Source organism: Suricata suricatta, chromosome 5, assembly GCF_006229205.1.
Source record: "Suricata suricatta isolate VVHF042 chromosome 5, meerkat_22Aug2017_6uvM2_HiC, whole genome shotgun sequence".
NCBI classification, from domain to species: Eukaryota; Metazoa; Chordata; class Mammalia; order Carnivora; family Herpestidae; genus Suricata; species Suricata suricatta.
Window position 1 is genome coordinate 142,581,686 of NC_043704.1, and position 22,565 is coordinate 142,604,250.

General features: G+C 41.8%; 1 long non-coding RNA gene across 1 annotated transcript; it reads right to left on the minus strand.

Moving 5' to 3' along the window:
* Nucleotides 1–5,948: 5,948 nt before the first annotated feature.
* LOC115292049 lies at nucleotides 5,949–11,615 on the minus strand. Its single transcript, XR_003908773.1, has 3 exons — nucleotides 11,576–11,615; nucleotides 6,163–6,264; nucleotides 5,949–5,976 (listed from the first exon to the last, which is right to left on the minus strand). It is a non-coding gene; the product is annotated as an uncharacterized LOC115292049 (long non-coding RNA).
* Nucleotides 11,616–22,565: the final 10,950 nt, after the last annotated feature.

Below are 22,565 nucleotides of genomic sequence, written 5' to 3' on the forward strand. Positions count from 1 at the left end.
AAAAAAAAAAGAAAAACTCCATGGATACACTTTTTCTTGATACGCTTATAAGAGAACATATTAGTAATGCACTTGCTAGAAGTAATCTCTCTTTATTAATTTAAGGGAGATTATTATTCTTGCATTTAGTCTTAATGCGGTTCTATAGAATAAACACTGAATATGAGTATCACCAAGATACTTTCTTGTGAGTAAAAACTTGTTACTTGGACACTCAGAATAAAGAATGGCCTCATTTCCATTAGTTACATGGGCCGTTGAAAGCTATTACTATGAAGTCATTCCTACTCCATTTAAATGAGACAGACCATAAATTGATGTGGACTTATTGTCTCTATTTAGATGATAACCCAGTGTTTAGTCAGGGTTAGGAGGTGGATGGGGAAGGAGATGGGGGTCGAAATGGGACTATTGTCAAACAGATAAATCTGTCCTTTACATTATCATACGTGGGCAACTGACAACGCACCAGGAAAGCCATCTGTGATATAAATAGGTCAGGAGTGGACAGACAGTTTTTCATAAATCTGCTATTTCCCTGAGAGAGGCATCTTGTGGGTTAGCCCAATGGAATTCACTTTCCCGCTTGGTTTGCCATGGAAGGGAAGGAAGGCCTTACAAACAGAGCCCTTGGGTTTGCTCAGCTGCAAGATTCGCATTAACCAAACAGAGGTTCGCCTGGGCACACTGTGTGTTTGCACAGCCCACAGTGGCAGCTTTTCAAGGCCCACTGTCATCTGGAAAGCCCATCAGAGTCCTGAGTCTATAATAAAGTAAACAGCGTGCATGGCCATTACTGCCAGGCTGTTTTTATAGTGCAGCCTGTGAATGTCACCAGTTGAATTAAATGTCAACAAGACCAAACACAACATGTGATGGTTAAAGGTGTCCTGTACTTGTCAGCGATTAGCCCCATCCTGTAGAGCACTGTCTTTCCACCATGCTATTGCAAAGTGCAGCTGGAGGGAAACCCACTCTCTGAATTTTACTGAGGATCTTTTCTCTAACTACTGACCGTATTTTCCCTTAAGAGTTCAGACTGGAGTACGCAGTAGGGTGGTATCCACAGCTAGCAATGATTTGCACAGCCTGGCTTTTCAAGACCACTTGTCCATGTGTTTTCCCAGTTGTTTGGAACAAGTATCATTAATGGGATCTCACTTTGTTCATTGGATAACTACTGCTCAAATGAATCAGGGTTTTGTAAAATTATTCATCTACTGACTGGTAGAAACAAGGTACCTATAGTTTGGTCCTAAGCCCTATAATCTACTCACCTTCACATACCAGCCTGTGACATCTTTGTTACTCAGGGTGTGGGCCACGGAGTGGCAGCATGCCCCCAGAGCTGGACACCTGTTACAGAGAATCTCAGGTCCTCTCCGGACCTACTGGATCCAAACCCACATTGTTTTCAAAAAATTTTTCTGATGTTTGTTTACTTTTGGGAGAGAGAGAAAGAGAGAGCAGGGGAGGGGCAGATAGAGAGGGAGACACAGAATTTGAAGCAAGATCCAAGCTCCGAGCTGTCAGCACAGAGCCTTGACGAGGGGCTCAAACTCACAACCCATGAGATCATGACCTGAGCCGAAGTCGGATGCTTAACTGACTGAACCAGCCAGGCACCCCCAAACCCACATTTTTAACAAGATTTCCAGGTGACAGAAAGTTTAAGAAACACTATAGTGATGTCCAAGTATAGCATCTCGTTTCTCAAAGTGAACAATATGTTAACACGTATGGCATTTGAATTCATGAGAGATCATGTCACTTAACACACTAAGGTGATCTTCACTTCTTGAAAATACCATTTTTAATGCATATACAGCTGGATCCACAATTGCCATTTGCCGCCAAAGCAAGGAAACAATGCTGTGTGCTTCTGTTTGGGTAACAATGTCCCTTTTCATTAGCATGGTGCATTGTGGAGGTTAAGCCATTTGAAGCTTGAGCCAGATACCCCATTAGGGGCTTTCCATTTGATTCAGACTTTTTGATTAAATGTTCAATGCCAAGTCAGTGATTGTGAAATTGCAGCCCTCCTGCCACACGGCGTGCTGCTTAACCATGGATTATATTTGATGTTCCTAAGACAAATTATCTATTGGAAATCAATGCTATGTCCAATAGCTTTGCTGATAGCCAGTTAAATGAGCTCAGATAAGTCATTTAAATGCCTTGCTTCTTCTTTTCCCTGCCTGCAATGTTAGATCAGGTAATCTCTATGTGTCTCATCCAAGTTTCAACACAGAATTGGAATTTTAAAAGTTGCTAAAGATTTAGGGAGTCTGGAAGAACAAAGTGAATTCATGGCCAAATAACATCTCCCCCCAACACTGTGTTCTTCTGGGGGTGGAATCTCCTGGGTCCTTCATTAAGTCCACTTAAGGTAACTTTCTTTTCTGATCCCTAGCATGGAAGAGCTTCAGAAAGCTCAGCCACATTGTGCAGCTCGGCCCCGCAGTGAAGTGTGCATGATGGTGTGCCAGGAAGGTACTGAAGGTCTCCAAAGAACCCTCTTTACAATCACAGGGGCAGATGCTGGTAAGTTAGGGCAGGTGGCCTGAACAGGAACTTCTCGATAAAAAAAAATCCTACAACAGAAACCTAGATCCTCAGACGTAGGTAAGTTTGCCACTAGTCTTTTTATAATAGCATTCCTTTAAAATAAACTCCAGGGGTGCCTGGGTGGCTCAGTTGGTTAAGCGTCCGACTTCTGCTCAGGTCATGATCTAGCAGTTCTTGAGTTCTAGTCCCGCATCGGGCTCTGTGCTGATGGCTCAGAGCCTGGAGCCTGCTTCTGACTCTCTGTCTCCCTCTCCCTGCCCCTCCCCTGTGCATATGCTTGCTGTCTCTCCCTCTCAAAAATAAATAACATTAAAAAAATAAAATAAACTCTAGAAGAATGGCCCATTCTTAATTTTTAGAGTGGTCTGAGCCCTTTAATTCAGAGACCTCCCATTCAGATTCCTGCCCAAACATGGCCAGTTTGTGAACAGACATGTGGACAAGACCCAGATTCCTGAGGTGCAGGGTGCCACCTGCTGGGGCTGGTGTCTGAGAGGTCACCTGCATCCTAACCCCAGATACCTGTCCCCGGGGATTGTAAAAAAAAAAAAAAGTGTGTGTGTGTGTGTGTGTGTGTGTGTGTGTGTGTGTGTGTGTGTGTAGCTATTAGGAATAGAACAAGTTTTAGAAAGAGAACACTAATCCCAAAAGTCCAAAAAACAGCAGAGTGGGCGAATTCTAAGAATACTTATCACAAGGCCTAAAGCGTTTCAGAGGATATGTCTCTAAGTTTGTACAGACATGATTTTGCTTCAGTTTCTGTAGTAGGTTCTGACTCCGCCCTCATTTTAGTGGACAATGTGGGATGGATGCATGATGGCTCACCACAGTAGGACAAGCATGGGAAGTGACCAGGAAAGCAAGGGCTGATGCAGCAGCCTCAAGAAATGGAGGTAGGGTCCAGGGACCACAGACTGGCTATATGTCCTCAGGCCTCCTGGGCCCTCCATTTCCAGGTTAGGGAAGCCTGAGATTATCTACTGAGAGTCCTCTCAGTGTATAGAGAGCCCTTAAGTCTGAATGAATGATGGTACCGTCATTTGCCCAGGTCAGTTTACTTGGAATTCAAAAAGCACAGAAGTCTCATGACTTTCCATGAATCCTACACATCAGCCTCCCTCTGCTCTTTCATTTTTTCCCAAACTGACAGTTAAAAAAAAAAGCATTTTAAATTACATGCCAGTACACACATGCATGCATATGCATGATACTTAACAAAAGTTTAATGAGACACTATTTCCTTAATGTTACATGTGATAATCTACCTGATTGGATTCTATCTGGTTGTGAAGAACACAGAAGCTAGTCTGATCTTGCAGAGATTTGGGATCGAAGAGGGTTTTCTCCTGGGTGTCCCAGATTGTCCCCTTGGCAGTTGTTTCTGGGCATCCCCCTCCTCTCTCCTGCCACGAGCAGCCTACGTCTGATGTCCCCTGCTGGCTCTGCAGCTGATTTTGTTGGACACACTCAGAATCACTGAACAGCTCAAGGCAGGACTGCCGTCACCACTCAGTCTCATCTGAAAGATGATGTAGACAAACCCTTGTTATCTTATTCCTGTTGAGGCCCAGCCAGCAAAACAGAAACCATACTGGTTACGTTAATGAAGAAAACATAATATAAAGAGTTGATCAAATATGTACAGAGGACTAAAAAGTCAAAAAGGGAAACTGAGGTAGCACAGATACAGTAGCTACAGGAAGTAGTTACCACGGCTAAGACAAGGGGGCAGGGATAAAGGGAGGGAATTGGGCTATTGGATGCCTAGGGCTCAGAGTCCTGAAGAGGCGGTGGTCGCCAGCACCAAGGCCTCAGGAGCGTGGAAGAAGTCCCCTGTGGAATCAGAGCACAGGTCTCCAAGGCGGCAGTCACAGCCAGCTGTACTAATCTCTTTGGTAGGGGTGGATTGTTTCCACCATAGCACTGGTTCAGGGAGAAAAGAAAAGAATTGCAGATGGAACCAAACTGCTACTCCTTAAGCCAACTGTTGCTGATGGTGAACCATCGCCCAGATGGCACAGAGGAGAGGAAGCAAACAAGCAGAAGAAAGCCCTTCATCCTTCCTCCAGCCTTGAGGTCTCTCTGAATCCCCCTGGAACCCCTGTTGTCAGAAGCTAACGAGGAACTAACTGGCAAAGCAGAAGTAAGGTCTTAGCCATAGTACCCTGGAAGGAAGGAGTATGCAGAGTTGAGAGATGGTGGTTTTGCCCAGCTGCACAGCCCTTCCTGCTTCCTTCCTTATCCCCACAGCACCACCACCCAGGCCATATCAGAGTAATAAGTCTAAGAAAATGGGGTGACCAACAAGAACTAAAGTAGGGAGAACATTTACTGTTTACATTGTGTTGGACAGTTCCCATAACTCAAGGAGAAATTATTCAGCAACAAGTAAAATGGAACCCTTCACCAGGCCCCCAGTTATGATACCTGGTCCTGGAATGGAAGCCCAACCTTCGACTTTGTTCTTATAGAATGTCTCCTCTTAAAAACTTCTAGAATGTGAAACTCAACCCTCATTTTCAAGAAAACCATTGCCGGCCACCAGGAAGCCTGGCCCTACAGTCTTTCCTTCCCTCCTCCATTCCCACTAGTATAATCTATAGACAGCAAATCTCCCCAGACCTCCTACAGTGTGGTTCTGAATGTCTGAGTTAAGTCTAGCATAACACGTGGGAGTGGGGGCTTGAGACAAGGGGGACACTGCAGAAGACAAAGTGACCTTTCACGTTGCAACCCAACAACTAGCTTTTCAAATCTTTTAATCATGTGAAATAAAGATCTCCTCATTTTCCTGGTCAGTAAGTGGGTAGCTATTATACCAAACACCCACCCACACACACACACACACACGTACACAATAATTGTCAGAGACAATAGAGTTTGGTGCAGTGGTTCTCAACCAGGGGCAATTTTGTCTTCCAGGGGACATTGGCAATGTCCAGACATTTTTTATTATGACAATTGAGGGTAGGGTGCTCTTGGCATCTAAAGTCCAGGGATGCTGCCAGACATCCTACAATGAACACATAGGCACACACGACAAAGAATTATCCAGCCCAAATCGTCACTAGTGTGGAGGCTCAGAAACCCTGATTTAGACGCATAATATAATTGACTCCGCCAAGAATCCTTACCCATGATGAAACTAACATTTTAGGTTATTTTACAGAGGGAGGTAGGACTGCCAGCATCGCAACACCAATCCCCTCTAAAGAAATGCTGGCTACGTCTGATTTCTTTTATAGGGTGAGATGGATGATCCCCTGTGTCTCACCACTGGTTCTCAGGTACCTCCTTTGCAGTCCTGCTTTGGTAATCCAACGCCATGCAGAGAATGTGGGCGTATGCACGTGTCCACACTCTGGTGCTTTCCAGTCTTCAAAATAATGTGTGGCTCTCTCTGGAAATCTTGAAGAGACCATAGGAGCATCGATCAGGGTAGAAAGTAAGAAGAGCCCTTCAGAGCCCTACAGAGTTCCCTCTGAATTCAGGAGTCTCTGATTGCATTTACAAGACATCTATGAAACAAAATGTGCATAAGCCAGTGAGTTGGAGAACCAGCGGTCAGAGGCCACAGTCTTGATTGACTCTTACCAAGAGAATAGAGGCTCTCTCTTCCTCTGCCCTGCCCTCACAGCACAGGATGCTTCCCCAGTGTAGGAGGACTTCCGGGCTCCTGGATCTATAGCAGCAGCACTGGGCACCAAAGAACATGATTAAGGCTGGACAAGACTCAAAGAACCGTCTTCTGCTAAGCCTGTCTGCCTTCTGGCAGTCCCGGTATTCCTGAATGTGCCCCCTTGTCCTTGCCAATCTTTCCTGGATGTTAAATCAAGAACATTTTGATAAGGTTTTGAGAAATGGCTTTGAAACCAGTCCCGAAAAAATCCAAAGTTGAGGTCTCAGAATGTGACACATTCACATGAAGGTACCCTCCTCCCTCCAGAGCAGGGGCTATTAAACCCTCTTAGCCTGTTAGAAATCAGGAGAGTCCGGGGAGAAAGGAACCTGGGGCTGCATTTTGGCACCATGATGCTCTCTCCTATTTTATTTCTCTAGAAAAATAGTTGAGGTCAGGGTGTGTTTTGTATAGTGCATGTGGAAGTCAGCAAAGAGAGAGAAAAAAATGCCACACTTTACTATGTTCCTTACACAAATTAATAAATTCTACTTTCTCTGATTGTGGGGTGGGCAACCTATTAACACGCCGTGGGGTAAATTGCCTTTGGCTTAAAACATCTAAAGGCAATAAATCCCAGTTTCATCAGGTGACTCCTAGGAAAGGCACTTTCCTCGTGCCGCCACTTCTCAGGTGTGCATCATCACCTGAAGGGCTTTTTGACACCCAGATCGCTCTGTTTCTCATTAGGAGCTCTGGGTGTGGCCCAGGAATTTGCATTTCATACAAGTTCTTAAGCGATGCCAATACTGCTGGTCTGGAATCACTCTCTGAGAACCATGGTCCTATACCGTATGACCAGTTACTATAAACCAAAGATTATTCGTGTGGCTCCCTCCTTATGAACCTTCCATGGGCTCCAGTGACTTACTGAATAAAGATCATAATCCTAGCCCAACTTTCAAGACACTTCACCGTGACCCCATGTCCCACCACTCCTTTCTAAGCTCTTCTCACACTGACTTCTGGGGTCAGTTCCGTTCCCCAGAGTGCTGTGACACTTCAGTGTTGTGACTCTTCTCATGCAATGTCTTTTTCCACCATGCTTGCTGAGCTGAGTCCCACAAATGCTTTAAGCCACGTATCACCTCTCTCCCCAAGAAGCGGAAACCCTGGTTTTGTCACAACCATCGCTCTCCCCCTTTTAGCAGTTTGCCCCTCACAATGGTAAGCTCTTCTCATTTCCTTTAAACCCACACACACCCTGCACTGATACCTCCTTTATGCAGGACAGCATGTCATGCAGTACGAAGTCACCCAAACAACGCAAGGAACAGAGCAAGGAGCATGGTCTGCAGCTGGCAGAGTTTGCAGTTCAATAACTCAGGTGTGCTAGCACGTCTGTATTTTTTACAGTTTTTAAAGTTTAATTAAAGTCCAACATCAAGCCTTTACTGAAACAGGTAGGAAATATAAATGCAGGCATGTTAGAGCTTTCCCCCACTCTCAGGCTCTCGCCACAATCCAGGAGGTTTATGTGATGTCTGGACAGCAGGAGTAGGGCTTCTCAAAGCCAGTGCTCAAAGGCACTGAGATCCTCATTAGCCAAGCCCCTGTGGTGGATCTCTGCTTCCATGACAGCCTTGAAATCTGGGAATCATCACTGAAGCTGGAAAGTTCCTGCCCAGGGCCCTGCCTCTCTGACGTCTGTTTACGCCTTGTATAACTGCGGCAGCGTGGCCATGAGTCACTGTTGCTCTTGGAACCCCTAGCCCTCTCTTGGTTGAAAAACTTTCAGAAATAAGTAGAGAGAAAAGCTGCTTCCTTGTGTCTTTTCCTAGTGCTTGCTTTATTCCCCACAGGCTCCCCCCAAGCAGTCAAGAACATAGCCAGTCAGAAGCTCCAGGCCTATCTTCTACCAGATTTGCCACCCAAGGGGAGGCTCTCCCAAGCAGGTTGATCATTGACTGACTTGAGTCATATGTTCACCCCTGAACCAATCATTGTGATGAAAGGGATTGGCTATCCTGATTGGCCAGGCCTGGTTGACCCACCCAGCCCTGGAGCCAGGGGTGGTTCGCCCCCCACCCCCACAAGCTTTCTGGTGGGCAATGGGGAAAGGGCAGTTCCCCAAAAAGAAGGGATGGGTTGTGTTAACGGGGGAAGGGATGCTGGTCAGACAGAAACCACACAGTTCTACCACAGTGTGCCAGAACTCAAAGACTGATCACGTTCTAAAATCTTGGCTAGCAAAACGATCATAAGGCAGAATCAGTCTCCTCCAGTTGCAGAGGAGGAAACTGAGGCACAGAGGCAGAATGGTCCTCCCCTTTGTTTTTTTCATGCTCCCTACCTCTTCTAGGCTCTTCACTTTGGGGGACTTGCCAGAGCCCGTCTTACTTGCTTCAAAGTTGAAGACAGATTTGTTTTCCGTCTCTACAATCCTGCTCTCTTCCTCAAGATTGATGCATTAAAGAGTTAATTGGATACTTTGGGGTACTATTTGCCTATACATGCTTGCATAGTCTTCTCCAAAAAGGTAGCAACTAAAAATAATTAATGCAATAATGGACATTTCAAACGCTATTGCCAAAGAATGCTACTTCCAAGCAGGAAGTACTTTGAATCAGTATTATACACTGATTCATCTTTTCAACCTCTGCAGAGCATCTATTCTTATCAAGGAAGATATTGGCATTTTGAGTAAGTGGAGAAACATTCATGAAACGTTATCATGTAACAACAGTATTTAATGAAAGGATATGTCTTCTATGGTCTTACTTATGCCAATATATATGAGCATGAGCACTGAGAGGGAGATGTTTGGAAATACATTTTAAAATGTTGGGGCGCTTGGGTGACTCAGTTGGTTGAGTGTCTGACTCCTGAAATCGGCTCAGGTCACAATCTCAATGTCACGGTTTGTGAGATCAAGCCCCACCTCTGGCTCCATGCCCACACTGCAGAGCCTGCTTGGGATTCTCGATCTCACGCTCGCTCTCTGCCCCTCCCCCACTTGCACATGTGCACATAAACTCTCTCTCTCTCAGAATAAATAAGTTTTAAAAGTTTTAAATAAAAAATATATACAATGTTAATATTTTTAATAAAATATAAAAAATATTTATATTTGTGTGTTGAGATTATGGGGTTTTTTTCTTTATACTTTTGGGTTTTTATTTTAGGAAATTTTATACTGAGCATGTATCACCAATACAACGTATGGACGATTTTCCTCAACTTTAAGACATCTTTGATTATAAGAGCACCATAAAGTTAACAGCTTCTTAGTTTAAAAAAAAAAATCACTACTATTTTATTTCTATATATTATTCTTTATCTCAACCAAATGTATGACTTGTTCTTGGAGGAAATCATAAAAACATAGGGGTTTTTTTTCAATAAAAGGGAGAAGTAATAATATGAGATCACACCTCGATTAAAAGTTAATGATCATTTTCTACACAATGTGGATGTGTCAACATTTTAAAATTTAACTTTAAGATGGACATCTGCCATTAAAAATAAACTCAAATCACTTGCCAGAGTTATAAATCCATAGACACTGAAATAAATAACCAAAAATGAATATGTTTAAACACTGAAGTCTCTCAACAATGTTCATAGGCCAACTCAAATGCCAAGTACAAATAATGTGACAAAAAATGACATCATCAGCTAATTTCCACTTCACTTCTTTATAACACACTGTCTGGCATTGCACCCGGGAATTGCAAAGACGAATGACAAATCACTTTTAGCAGCCAAGGTCATCAGCAAAGAATCTTAATGATATGTACAAAGACCCACAATTTCCAAGTCGGATTATAGGTACCATAGTTTGGTCTCCCAGAAGCAGACATGAAGCAAGAATTCAGTGTAAGCAGTTATCTGTGAGTTCCAGGGAGCATTCCAGGGGTTTGGGGAAGTGAGAGAGGAAAGGAGTGGTTATTGAGGCACCCCTCACTTGGGCATCTGGAACTTACTTCCATGAGGAAACATTGGGGAGTGGAGAACACATACCCTGGAATTACATTCACTCCAGAGTTATTGGTTGAGTGCCAGTCCGAGGAATTGCTAATTTTCTGACATTTCTGGCTTGCTACCTATGCTTCTGGAGAGAACAGTCTTCTGTTTTTGTTTTGTTTTTTGTTTGTTTGTTTGTTTTGTTTTGTTTTGTTTTTTTAGAAAATAAACCCTCAGGCATGAAGATGTGGACACTGATGAACTTTGACATGAGCAACCGGCTGGTCCACGGGATGGTGTGCCACCCTAGGTCCACCTTAGCTCAGAGAATATAGCAAAATTCCTTCTCACCATTTTAAAACATTTCTTACAACATTCATCTCTTGCCTTCCCGTCTCCTTACTGCAATGCCCGTGTCGTTACTAGTTTCCCACGTTACTGTCAGCATCATGATGGCCTGGGAGCCACTCCTGGCCATTCGCAGTCTCTACGGCAGCTCTGGGCATGTTTGGATCTCTTGGTTTACAAACTGCCTCCAGTTCACAGAGGGCGGGGAGAGGTAAGGGAAAGAGGCCGGCCACTCGGATTGGTCAGTAGCAGATCTAAGAAGTGAAGTTACATTAAGAGGCTTGTCTCGAGCGGCTGCAAGAGGAGCAGATGTCTGTCCCCACTGCTGGATCTTAAACGTTTACATAAAGTCTTTAACTGTGTTTGGTCATGTGTACCCTGCCGATAGTCTTACTGCCACATTGATCTCTCAGGGCTGTGTCCTTGAAACGGCTCCCACCGTGGAAACAGTGGGCGGAATATGCATTCCAAGGACAGAGGAGGGGTCAGGAGTGTCTGACCGCCCGGATCCGGCCTGCAGGTCATCCAGCAGTCACGTCCTCTCCATGACCTCCACCACGATTGCACATTCTATTTTGAATTTTTAAAGTGAGTTTCTGCACCGTTAATTTCTGATTGTTTTATAGAAGCGTCACTGTCCTGAGGTTCGTTCCCTTTTCTCCTCTGAAAGGGCCACACGGGGGTGTGTCAAACCTGTGCTGTCAGGCAGCTAGAATTCTGAATCGTAGTCCAACCGGCCTCACATTTTCACCTAGCCACAGCGTTTGAGCTCACAGGTCCAGATAAAACCCGCCATATGTGCGTGTGGCCACATGAGACCTGTCAGAACTGAAGATCCAACAGTTGATAAGACTACCATTAATAACCCCCGAAATAAGAAATAACTATCCTCCTGAGACAGAGAAAGCAGCCTGGCTTTGCTACAAAATGCACTGGCCATTTGAGGCAGAGGGGCCAAAGCAAACTTATTTTTCTTTTTGAAAACTGTAATTTGAGTCATTATCGCTACCTTCTAGCTCCAGACCCATATCCCTTCGATTGTCAGAATAGTTCACTATTACTGTATATACTCACTCGTATGGGCTTCAGGAAGGCTAATATCTGAGAACTGTACATCTTAGAATAAAAAAGGAGAAAACCTGGGGATCCTGGGCATCTCAGTTGGTTAAGCTTCCAAGGTTTGATTTCAAGCTGAGGTCATGATCTGATGTTTTGTGAGTTGGAAGCCTGAGTCAGGCTCTGTGCCCACAATGCAGAGCCTGCTTGGGATGCTCTCTCCATCTCTCTGCCCCTCCTCAGTTCACACGCTCTCTGTCTCTCAAAATAAATAAACATTTTTTTTGTAAAGGGAATACTTTATGCAGAGAGAAAAATACCTTTTTAAAAATTTTTGCACAACAGACATCTTTTGGGAGAGATGTATCTTGGTCTGGGAAATACTTGGATGAGGCTGAGCGAAACGGGAGACAGAGTGTGATTTGGTTACAGGTAACAAGGCCAGGGAGTGGGATGGGGAGGGGAACGCCCTCTGTGATGGCAGATAGAATCTGAACTTCAGAGCAATGCGGAAGGGAGGGACTGAGAAAGAAAGAAATCTGAGAGGGAAACACAGGAGCCAGACAGACGGAGAGAATCTGTGACTTAGTGTGGCCAGTAAAATGCCACTAAGGGGGAATGATGCCTACTTATTCCTTGAAAAGCTGTTTTTGTTGCTGAAAAGCAAATCCCTACTCTGGCACTCTAAACTATGTTTTTTTCCTCAAGAAAGTCTCTGTAGATGTATGTGTATGTGTGTGTGTGCACGCATGTGTGCACATGTGCAAAGAGGAGGAGTGGTGAGAGAGAAGAGAGAAAGGAAATATATTCACAAGTATTCATATATAATGTTTCCACTTTGGAGACAGAATCACATCAGCTACACTCCCGTTCACTTTAAGTTTTCATCCAATATGTCATAAGCATCTTTCTGTATAAACACATTTATTTCTACCACATCATCCTTCATGATCACCCTATATGGATAACTCTCTTTATTACATTGTATTTAACCAATTCTTTTTAATAGGTATTTTGTTCATTTCCCATTTCTTGCTGTTCTAAGCAATCTACGTTGAAAGCCCTTGCACATCCATCTGGTCCTTTGATTAAGTATTAGACTCTCAGATCTCTTCTTTGCACATACTGTGTCCTTAGGCAGAGGCTGTTCCCTGGCACTACCAGCAACCAGGGAATTCAGCAGACCTCCTGGCAGATGGTCTTCTATGCGTCCATACATGGGGGTCAAACGATATTTGACTAAACTGAATGGACACTTACATACAGAATTAGATTGGCTTTTCCCTTTCATCTATTTCACTTACTATCAATCAGTATGGATGAAACAATGGATTCTCATTTTTAAAAAATTTTTAAATGTTTTTATTTATTTAAGAGAGAGAGGCAGTGTGAGCAGAGGAGGGTCAGAGAGAGAGAGGGAGACACAGAATCCGAAGCAGGCTCCAGGCTCTGAGCTGTCAGCACAGAGCCCGACGTGAGGCTCGAACCCACGAACCGTGAGATCATGACCTGAGCCGAAGTCAGACACTTAACTGACTGAGCCACCCAGGTGCCCCTGATTCTCATTTTCTTAAGCTGGCTTTGCTTCCCTTATATCTTCCCTCTTTCCTTTCTCTGTATAAATTAGGAAATATATATGTAAAATAAATATACTGAATACAAATTATAAATATATTGAATTATAAATATATTACATATATGACATAGTCAAGATAAAGGATCAATAGATTCATTTAAAAATATATATTTCAATTTTGAAAGCTCTTAAAAGTTCTCTACCATTTATGGAGCCAATCATTTAGCATACATAACCTCTAGTAACTTCCCCAAGGTCACTGCTAATAGTGGCAGAGCAGAAAATAAAACTCAGGATTCTAAGTCTGTTTGTTGTGTTTAAAGGTAACACTACTTGTTGGGGCGCCTGGATGGCTCAGTCGTTAAGCTTCCGAGGTCGGCTCAGGTCATAATCTCATGGTTCGTGGGTTCCAGCCCAGCATCCTCAGGTTCTATGCTGACAGTTCAGAGCCTAGAACTTGTGTCTCCTCTCTCTGCCCCTCCCTTGCTTGTGCTCTCTCGCTGGTGCACTCTCTCAAAAAAAAAAACAAAAAAACAAAAAAACAACCTTAAATCAATAAATAAATGAAAGCAACACTACTCGTACTACTATAAAGACAGGAGATGATGACAAAACAGTCCTGAGCTTCAGACCCAAGCTCGATTTTTTATTTGGTGGGACAAAAGTACATGAGTAGGCTTACAGTAAGATCTTGCTTAATTGTGAATAGCCTTTGATGTCTGCAGTGTGTACTTGTGAATTCCCTTTGTAGGGGAAAAGGAATTTAGCCACATAAACGCCTTTGCAGTTTAAAACAGTGACACTTACCATTCAAGACTGACTCACATCCATCTTTACTCTGGAATGAGGCAACAATGAACTATGTGGACCCAGGAACAACTTTGCTGCCACGAGGGATTAAGGAATTCATGAATCACTTCTTGTATTCTAAAACAGGGGACAAAAACAAAACAAACCAAACTAATAAACAAACCAAAAACAAACAAACAAACAAGGGACAAAGAAATGCTGTTGTGATTTTTTTAATGGAAACATTGAAACCAGTGGTGGAACAGATCCCCTAGTGGGAAATGGGAGTAGTTTGTGGCTTATACTCTACTACCATTCAAGAGAACTATGTAGCCTTGGGATGTGATAACCTCATTCATTCATTTCTCTAATTAAAAACAGTAGACTTTCTTGTATCTTTTTTTATCTTACTTTTCAGGTAATGAAATTCAACAGTGTCAGGAGCATAAGGGATATTCAATAAATATCTTTGTGATTAAATAATGAATGAATACATGAGCATCAAGTATGCTCTAGACATTGTTTCATATGCTAAGAATATAGCAGAGAAAAGAACAAACAACAAAAATCCTTCCTCTTATTAAGCTTACTTAGATTCTAGTAAAGAAAAATAAAAGGCAACAATAAATAACAAGCAAAATGTAGAGCATGTAAAATTCTGATAAAGGCTTGAAGGAAAAGTAAATCCAGGAGTGGGAAGAAGCCATGGAAAGTATGGCTGATATTGATTGACATTTTGTATAGCGTTGTCAGAAAACACACATCTATCCCGAATATTTGTAGGACCGGGAGCAAGAGTACCAGTGGCATTCACATGCTATATGCCTAAACATTCCAAAATTATAAATCAAAATAACAAACTGTTAAGTAAAATATATCCCCTCCTCTTACTCTGATATGTATATCATAATGACAAACTTGAACATTATATATAAGTTATGGCTTTTACATGACATATAGTATCAAAAATTACGGAATTTAACTATCAACGTGTGTTTTGTGTGTTGTATTGCTGGGCCAGACATGTTTAAGTAAATGATAAAATAGAGATGTATGTAATTCATGATATTTGATATGTTTATTCCATGAAATTTATTATATTTTTCTTAATTTCAGCAAAATCTTTATGTAAATAATCACAGTTTGACATAATTTCATTTTAATCATCTACGGGATCAAAAAAATGTAACTGTACAGATAAACAATTTTCAATATCATCACAGCAAAAACTTAAAGTAAAATAAATGCAAAACCTTTAAAAATAAAGTTATTCTACATATGCCTTTAAAACAATTTTTTTCAAAATTACATACTAATTTAACAAAATACAATTACAATTCATGAATATTGATTTTATAATAAAATTTATTTAAAGCTAGATTTTTAAAATGTCACTGAATATATTGGGGTGCCTGGGTGGCTTACTCCGTTAATTGTCTGACCTTGGCTCTGGTCACGAATGAATTCGAGTGAGCCCTGCATCGAGCCCTGCTTACAGCGCAGATTCTGCTTCGGATCCTTAGTTTTTTTCTCACTCTGCCCCTCCCCAGCTCTGTCTCTGTCTCTCCCTCACTCTCCCAGTTTCTCTTAAAAATAAAAAAATAATAATTTAAAAAACATTTGAAAAAAGTCACTGAATACAGAACAAGATCTTTTAAAATGTTTTTTAAAGAGTAAAACGTTTCTAACATTCAGTATCTGTCTAGTTTTCAGTGAAAACAAGTTTATCACATTTCACATGTGCTTCACCTAAACCCACATACATATAGATATAAGAATAATGTGAATTCTTTAATATTATGAATTGTTCATCAACCAACTAAGGGCAAATGTGAATACTATGCTAATTCATGAACTTTGTATCTTGATATAAAAAGAAACAAGGAAACGGATTTCCAACAGTATTACAAAAGGGTATTTCATTAAACAAGACAATATTCCTTCCATGCTATCTGAGAAGAAAGATTTAACAAGCTGATTACATTATCTTGATCTTTTTTTTTTTCCCAATATATTAATCATCTGTTAGTTCCTAACAAATTTCTGGAAAACTTAGCTTCTCCAAGTAGCATTTTACTATCTCACAATTTCTGGGCATCGGGAATCTGGGTGTGGGTCAGCGGGATGGCCTGTGGCTAGGGTCTTTCACAAGGTCTGGATGACAAAGGTGTGAGTTAGGCTGCACCTCCAGGTCCACAGAGGCGGAGGGATTCCATTCCAAACACACCATGGCTGTTGGCAGGCGGCAGGCCCAATCTGTGTGTTGGCCAGGACGTCAGCACTCGGCCTCTGTCAGTCGCTTCCTCCAGAGCGATAGAAACACCCAAAAGAAAAGTGTAGTCCGTATTTCTTCTTAAAACATCCCTTCTGAAGGGATATCCCATCACTTTTGTCCTATCTTGTTTGTTAGAAGTAGTTGCCAAGTCCAAGCCACACTCGAAACACATTCCATGGGAACACGAATACCAGGGGACCGGGACCGTTCGGGGACCACGCGGAGGCTGTTAGTCACACCCGGCGCTTTTCAAGGCTCTTAACCCCCACACATGCCGAAGGCGCTCCACACACTGTTTGGAGGCCCTTTTAACGTAAAAGAACACAAAATCACAAACACGAATTAGGAATAGAATAAATATTTAGAATGAGAAGATAAATTATAACAATCTATACATACAATAAAATGTGCAACTATAATAATGATGAAATCTAGAAAAATTAAATATTTTTATTAAACTGCATCATTCTTTAATATTTTCCCTTAAATTTTGACAGTAAAATGTTTGATCATTTCTTTTTATGACAGTAATTTTATTACATATCTTTTTATAGAAAGTATATAAAATAATGTAGTTTCCTCTGGCATGAGTCATCACAATTTCTTTATTTTTTATTTTTTATAGTTTGGCAAAGTTTTTCTTTATTTTGCAACTTTTTATTGGCAAAGTCATTGAATTTTAGGACAACTAATTTGAGAAAATATGTATGATATTTCTTGTATGAGCTGTAATACATAGAAGATTTTTCTTTAAATAGACTAGTTTCTAGCACTTGACATTTTAGCCTTGTTTATGCTCTACTACCTACATATTTCTTTTAATGTTTATTTTTGAGAGAGAGAGAGAGAGTGTGTGTGTGAGCAGGGGAGGGACAGAGAGAGAGGGAGACATAGAATCTGAAGACAGGCTCCCAGGTTCAAGCTGAGTCAATATGGAGCTCGAGTCCATGAACCACGAGATCATGACCTGAGCTGAGGTCGGACATTTAACCGACTGAGCCACCTACCTACATATTTCTTGTGCCAGGTGCCATGAGATAGCCTCACCTCATAATACAATCTCTAGAACCTGTACACCTGTGTGTCACAGCTCTGAGTAAGTTGGTTGAGTTGAACTGGGATTTTTCTAGAAGCCATACCTATAATAGTACAACTATCAATAAATACTCAACTATGTCAGAAAAGTATGCAAATACGTATTACTAAATATATTTCTAGCTGGAACCCCAATCTGCAGTCACTTGTAATAAGGAACACTTTGATGGAGACGTTGTCAGAGTGGAAAGAGACAGTGCTCTAGTTTTAGTTAGAGCACATTTAGAGCCATGGTCCAAAAATGTGACTGTAAAGATATAGCCTTTCCCAAACCGTTCCCATGTTTTTGGGAAAGTCTTAAAGTTTAAGCTTCATTAGTTTCATCATAACTCCACCTCTGTTCTTGACAAAAACAAGCCAAGGGGGGAAGAAATCCCTATGGTACTATACAGAACAGATCTTTTAATTTTGAGAATTCAGTAGGACTGAAGTTACTCTTGATTTAAAAATATAGTCATTGTGTGGCTCCATCTTTTCTGAGGGAAAGAACAAGGATATGGACCAGCCTCCAGTTTCCATGATTCTGTGATTCTTTTTTTTTTAATATTTATTTATTTTGAGAGAGAGAGAGAGAGAGAGAGAGCGAGCATATGCATTGGGGGTGGGGGCAGACAGAGAGAGAGGGAGACTGAAAATCCCAAGCTAGCTCCGCACTGTCAATGCAGAGCCCAGTGTGGGGCTCCACTTCATGAACCGTGAGATTGTGACTGGGGTTGAAATCAAATGTAAGATGCTTAACCACCTGAGCCACCCAGGTGCCTCCTTGATTCTTTTTCTAGTGCATTCAGCATCCTCAGTGCATTCACCATCTCAGGAATTCTGAGACAGTCGCTTGAAACAAGCAAAGTACAAGTCACTCAAAAGAATAAAGGGGGAAGTTGGCTACAGTGCTAATGTCTAAATAATGCTCATGGTGGTGGTTCCAGGAGGGGTGCCTCTGTTGGGAGAGTTGAAGCACGTACCCAGACGGGGGCCTCTGACACAGCGAAACTTCTGCATCACAAATTAGAATTGAGCTTCATTTTACCTCTGAATCATCGCTAGGCTCAGTCCTTCCTGTTTAGTTTAATTCCTTATTTGTCTCTGTTTAACCTGGTATTAATGATTGTTTGCTCTTAGTTGGAACTATGCTCTAAAAATGAAGCCTTAACTATAAAGGATAAAGAATTCAAGCTTCGACATCTGTCATTCTTCAATTAATTAGAGTGTCTCTAATAAGACCCAGAAGAAGACATAATATCACATCTGAACATGATTACATTGTATCTGGATGCTGACCTGCATTTAGCAGTTCTGGCTTTCCTGTTTCTCCATATGTTACAGAAATAGAGGCAAATCAGAGCATGTCACACATCTAAGCTGTGTTAGATTATGGGAACCAAACCTAAAGACAGGCTTTGGAATTCAATTTTGCAAATAGTCAATGGAGGGATGTCTCTCTTTATGGAGATTAAAATGTCTCAGTGGAAACTAAAGCAAAGTAATTAGGTGTAGGTCAGGGAATTATTTCAACGTTTTGTAACATGATCATTTTTAATAAGTCCCAGGTTAGCCTAAACCGTGGTGAATGTATGTCCAGATTTTCGGGAAACAGTCATGGTTTCCAAGTTATTATTCCCCACCCCCTAGCCCCTAGAGAGGTTCACGTTTGTCACATCACTGTGACCAAATCTTTGGTTTAAAAAATAGGAACATGCAGAAGTTTGGCAAAAGAGAATGCATGCTTTACTTTCTGAAACGATTTTCTTAATTGCTAAAGCATCAAAGGCGGAAGGTAGAAAAGTTGACATCAGTTCTACCAATCGACAGGCAGTCCAAATGTACCTCTATGGTATAAGGACAAGGCTTCCTTATTAATAGTGAGATTCAGGAAGAATCTTGAAATCGGCTTTTAAGAAATTCCCTATAGGTTGAGCCAAATGTGTGAGTAATGCTCAGTACAGGTCGATTTCTGCTCCTACTTTTACTGGCAAACAATGGCCAACTGCCAAAGCACGGTCAACTCACACAGCTGTTTTCAGTGATTCATTTCCCTTGATTTCCCAGCTGACCCATTGAGAAGGAGGACAGCAGGCTTCAAGCCCCAGTTGCTGGCTTCATTGCTGCTAGAAGCCCTCCCTCTTTCAACTGGGGGAGCATTTTAAAGGCTAAAGTGAGGGACGGTCGCCCTCCGGAACCAAGTTGTTTCCATGACCTGCCTGTAAGCAGGCAAAAAAGTCAAGCAAAACCTGAAATGTTGATGTGATGGTGAGGTCCTCACCACAGCTCTGAATCATAATGTGTCTACCCCTGCAGCTTTCTGTCATACCACGCCCTGACTTCAGCCCAAAATTCCAACCATTCTAGCACTTTCCAAAATATAGAAGGTTCATTCAGTCCTTGGTACCATTGTCATTCCCACTGGCTGGAGTGTTCTTTGCTCCTTTTTGTTTGAGAAACTCCTCCCAAGTCCAAGATGCAACCCAAGAATTACAGTCTCCGAAAGCTTCTTGTGAACCTTCCTAGGTAGGTTAGATACTATATTCTTAATGAGGGGATATTGCCCACAATGGGGGGGAAATTTGCTCTTGCTGGGCAAAAAATTCCTACTGTTGTTATACGTAAGACACAGATATGCATATAGTACATAAACAGATACACAATTTTTCTGTGATATGAAACTTCCATTTTGGGAGAACATTAGAAGAAAATCTCTAAAAACGCTCCTTACGTGGGCATTAATGAACAAAATTTTGAGCAACTCTGGGTTACATGCTCCTTTGTCTCCCTTGTACATCCTTTTTAGCTTGTGTCATTCATTTTGACATAGCTTAAGTCTCATCCTTACTACAGCAGAAGCTGACCGATAGCCCTTTTTGTAAAGACCTCGCACCTCGCAAGGAGTCGTGATCACAGCATGCGTGAGGGCCAGGACACTGCCTTGTGCTCCAGTGCCCCTCGCCACCAGCCACAGTTCTGGAATGTGGCAGATACTGTGGAGAAGTTGGTTCTCAGTGACGAGATTGTGGCTTCTCAGTCCTGTTCACTGTGCTCTAGAAAGACTTTCAATCCCTCTCTCAACACCAGCTGAAGAAGTGGTGACTGTAAGTTGAACTTCTAGTGTAGATGTGTCCTGTTCAAACAACCAACACATGCTTTGGCTCAGCCACTGTTTGATGCACTCTATTTCTGAAAGTGGTGGTGAATCTCGGGTAACCCTGTCTCTGTCAAAACACTTTCACTACAACATTAGTTGACTCAGAAGTACGGGGTGCCAGTTTGCAGCCATATTTGCAGCTTTATATTGCAACACAGATATAATTACTTAAAAGTAATGTACAAGGACTTGTACATATTATCCTTTTGTGTCATATAGCTCTTTTATCAACATCCCACATTAAAATGATGATGATGATGATGATGATGATGATGACAAAGGATAGCTAACACAATGCCGCTTGGACTGTGTTCCAGCCATTTTGCTAAATATTTTCCACCCAGAGGCTCAGTTAACTCTCCCAGTGTTTTAGGAGACCTGTATTACTATTTCCTGATTTATAGATGAGAAAACTGACGATTCGGGCAATTAAGCAATTAGCCCAAGGACTCACAGCTAGAAGGAGAAAAGCTGGAATTCAATCCTAGAAAAATCTGACTCCAGAGCCTAAACTTTTTTTTTATAAATTTTTTTAATGTTTTATTTATTTTTGATACAGAGAGAGACAGAGCATGAGAGGGGGAGGGTCAGAGAGAGAAGGAGACACAGAACCGGAAGCAGGCTCCAGGCTCTCAGCTAGCTGTCAGCACAGAGCCTGACGCGGGGCTTGAACCCACCAACATGAGATCTGACCTGAGCTGAAGTCGGAGGCTTAGCCGACTGAGCCACCCAGGTGCCCCCAGAGCCTAGACTTTTAAAACCCAATGCCAATTAAAAAAAAAATCTGTTTCAAAAAGACATGAATACGATACTACCTTTTAAAAGCATCTAAATGTGGTGATGATGATGATTGCTGTTAACAAGATTAAATAGATGGACAGAGCATTTTTATGTGCAAAGGAAGATGAAATTCTGGCTTGGAATATGTGGATAGCATTCCAGTTACAGGACTGTCCGTGGCAAATTGCCTAGTCTCAACAGGAAGGAGTTGAAATAGATTCTAAGAAAAATGTTGAGATATGTTGGAGAATTGCATAATCAATTTGTTGTTAGAGCTATTGTTGATAGGAAAGTATATGAGTGTATATATTAGCTAGACGGGGTGGGTGAAATAAGACAGATAAGGAAGGAAGGGGGAGAAAAAACTAAAAGACCAAGTTCTGATTCTTTGCTTTGAAGAGTCCCCCCTCTCCACCCTCCCCTACTCCATTTGACTGTATACAGGAATATTTTCCAAGTTGGCATTAAAGTAGAACATCAGATCCTAAACAATAAAAATAAAGAAAAAGAGAGCCTATATGTGGAAAGTGTGTGCGTGGCTCAGAAATAGTGAAATTAAAATTTTTCAAATGTTTTTTATTTATTTTTGAGAGACAGAGAGAGACAGTGTGAGCAAGGGAGGGTCAGAGAGAGGGAGACACAGAATCAGAAGCAGGCTCCAGGCTCTGAGCTGTCGGCACAGAACCCAATGAGGGGCTCAAACCCATGAACCGTAAGATCATGACCTGAGTCGAAGCTGGACGCTTAATTGACTAAGCCACCCAGGTGCCCCGAGATAGTGAAATTAAAACAGAACTCTTCCCCCTTTTTTAAAAAAAAAAAATTTATTTAAGACAGTTCCCCATTCGAGGAGACATCACTTTTTCCACATGGTGGCATTTCATTGGCCCCTTTGAAAGATTCAGCCACATTTTGTAGCCTTTCAAAGCAATATGGAGAGGGTGATATTCCTTAAACATACATGGAATTATTTTTTTTTAAATTATGGATGGCCTTAAAGCAGAGGAGAAGGGTAATTAGGGCAAAGTAGAATTCAACTCTTTTGCTAAGAAATTGATCCCAAATGAAATTTCAGATTGTATTCTATCCTGAAAAGTCCTATTCCCCAAGAAGCCCTTTTTTGAGCAAAAACTGTTTTCCTAAGACCTATCACTAAGGCTGGTTTACTCCTACTCATCAGATGTTTCATTATTGAAAAAAAAAAATACAGCCTAGATGAAGGTCTAGTCTCTGGAGTAAGACAGACCACCACTGTGTTCTCGGGCAGACGACTTCTGTTCTCTGACCCTCAGTGCCCACACTTACCGAATCAGATAGTAGTATTTACTTTTCATGGTGAGGAGTTGAATGAGAAAGG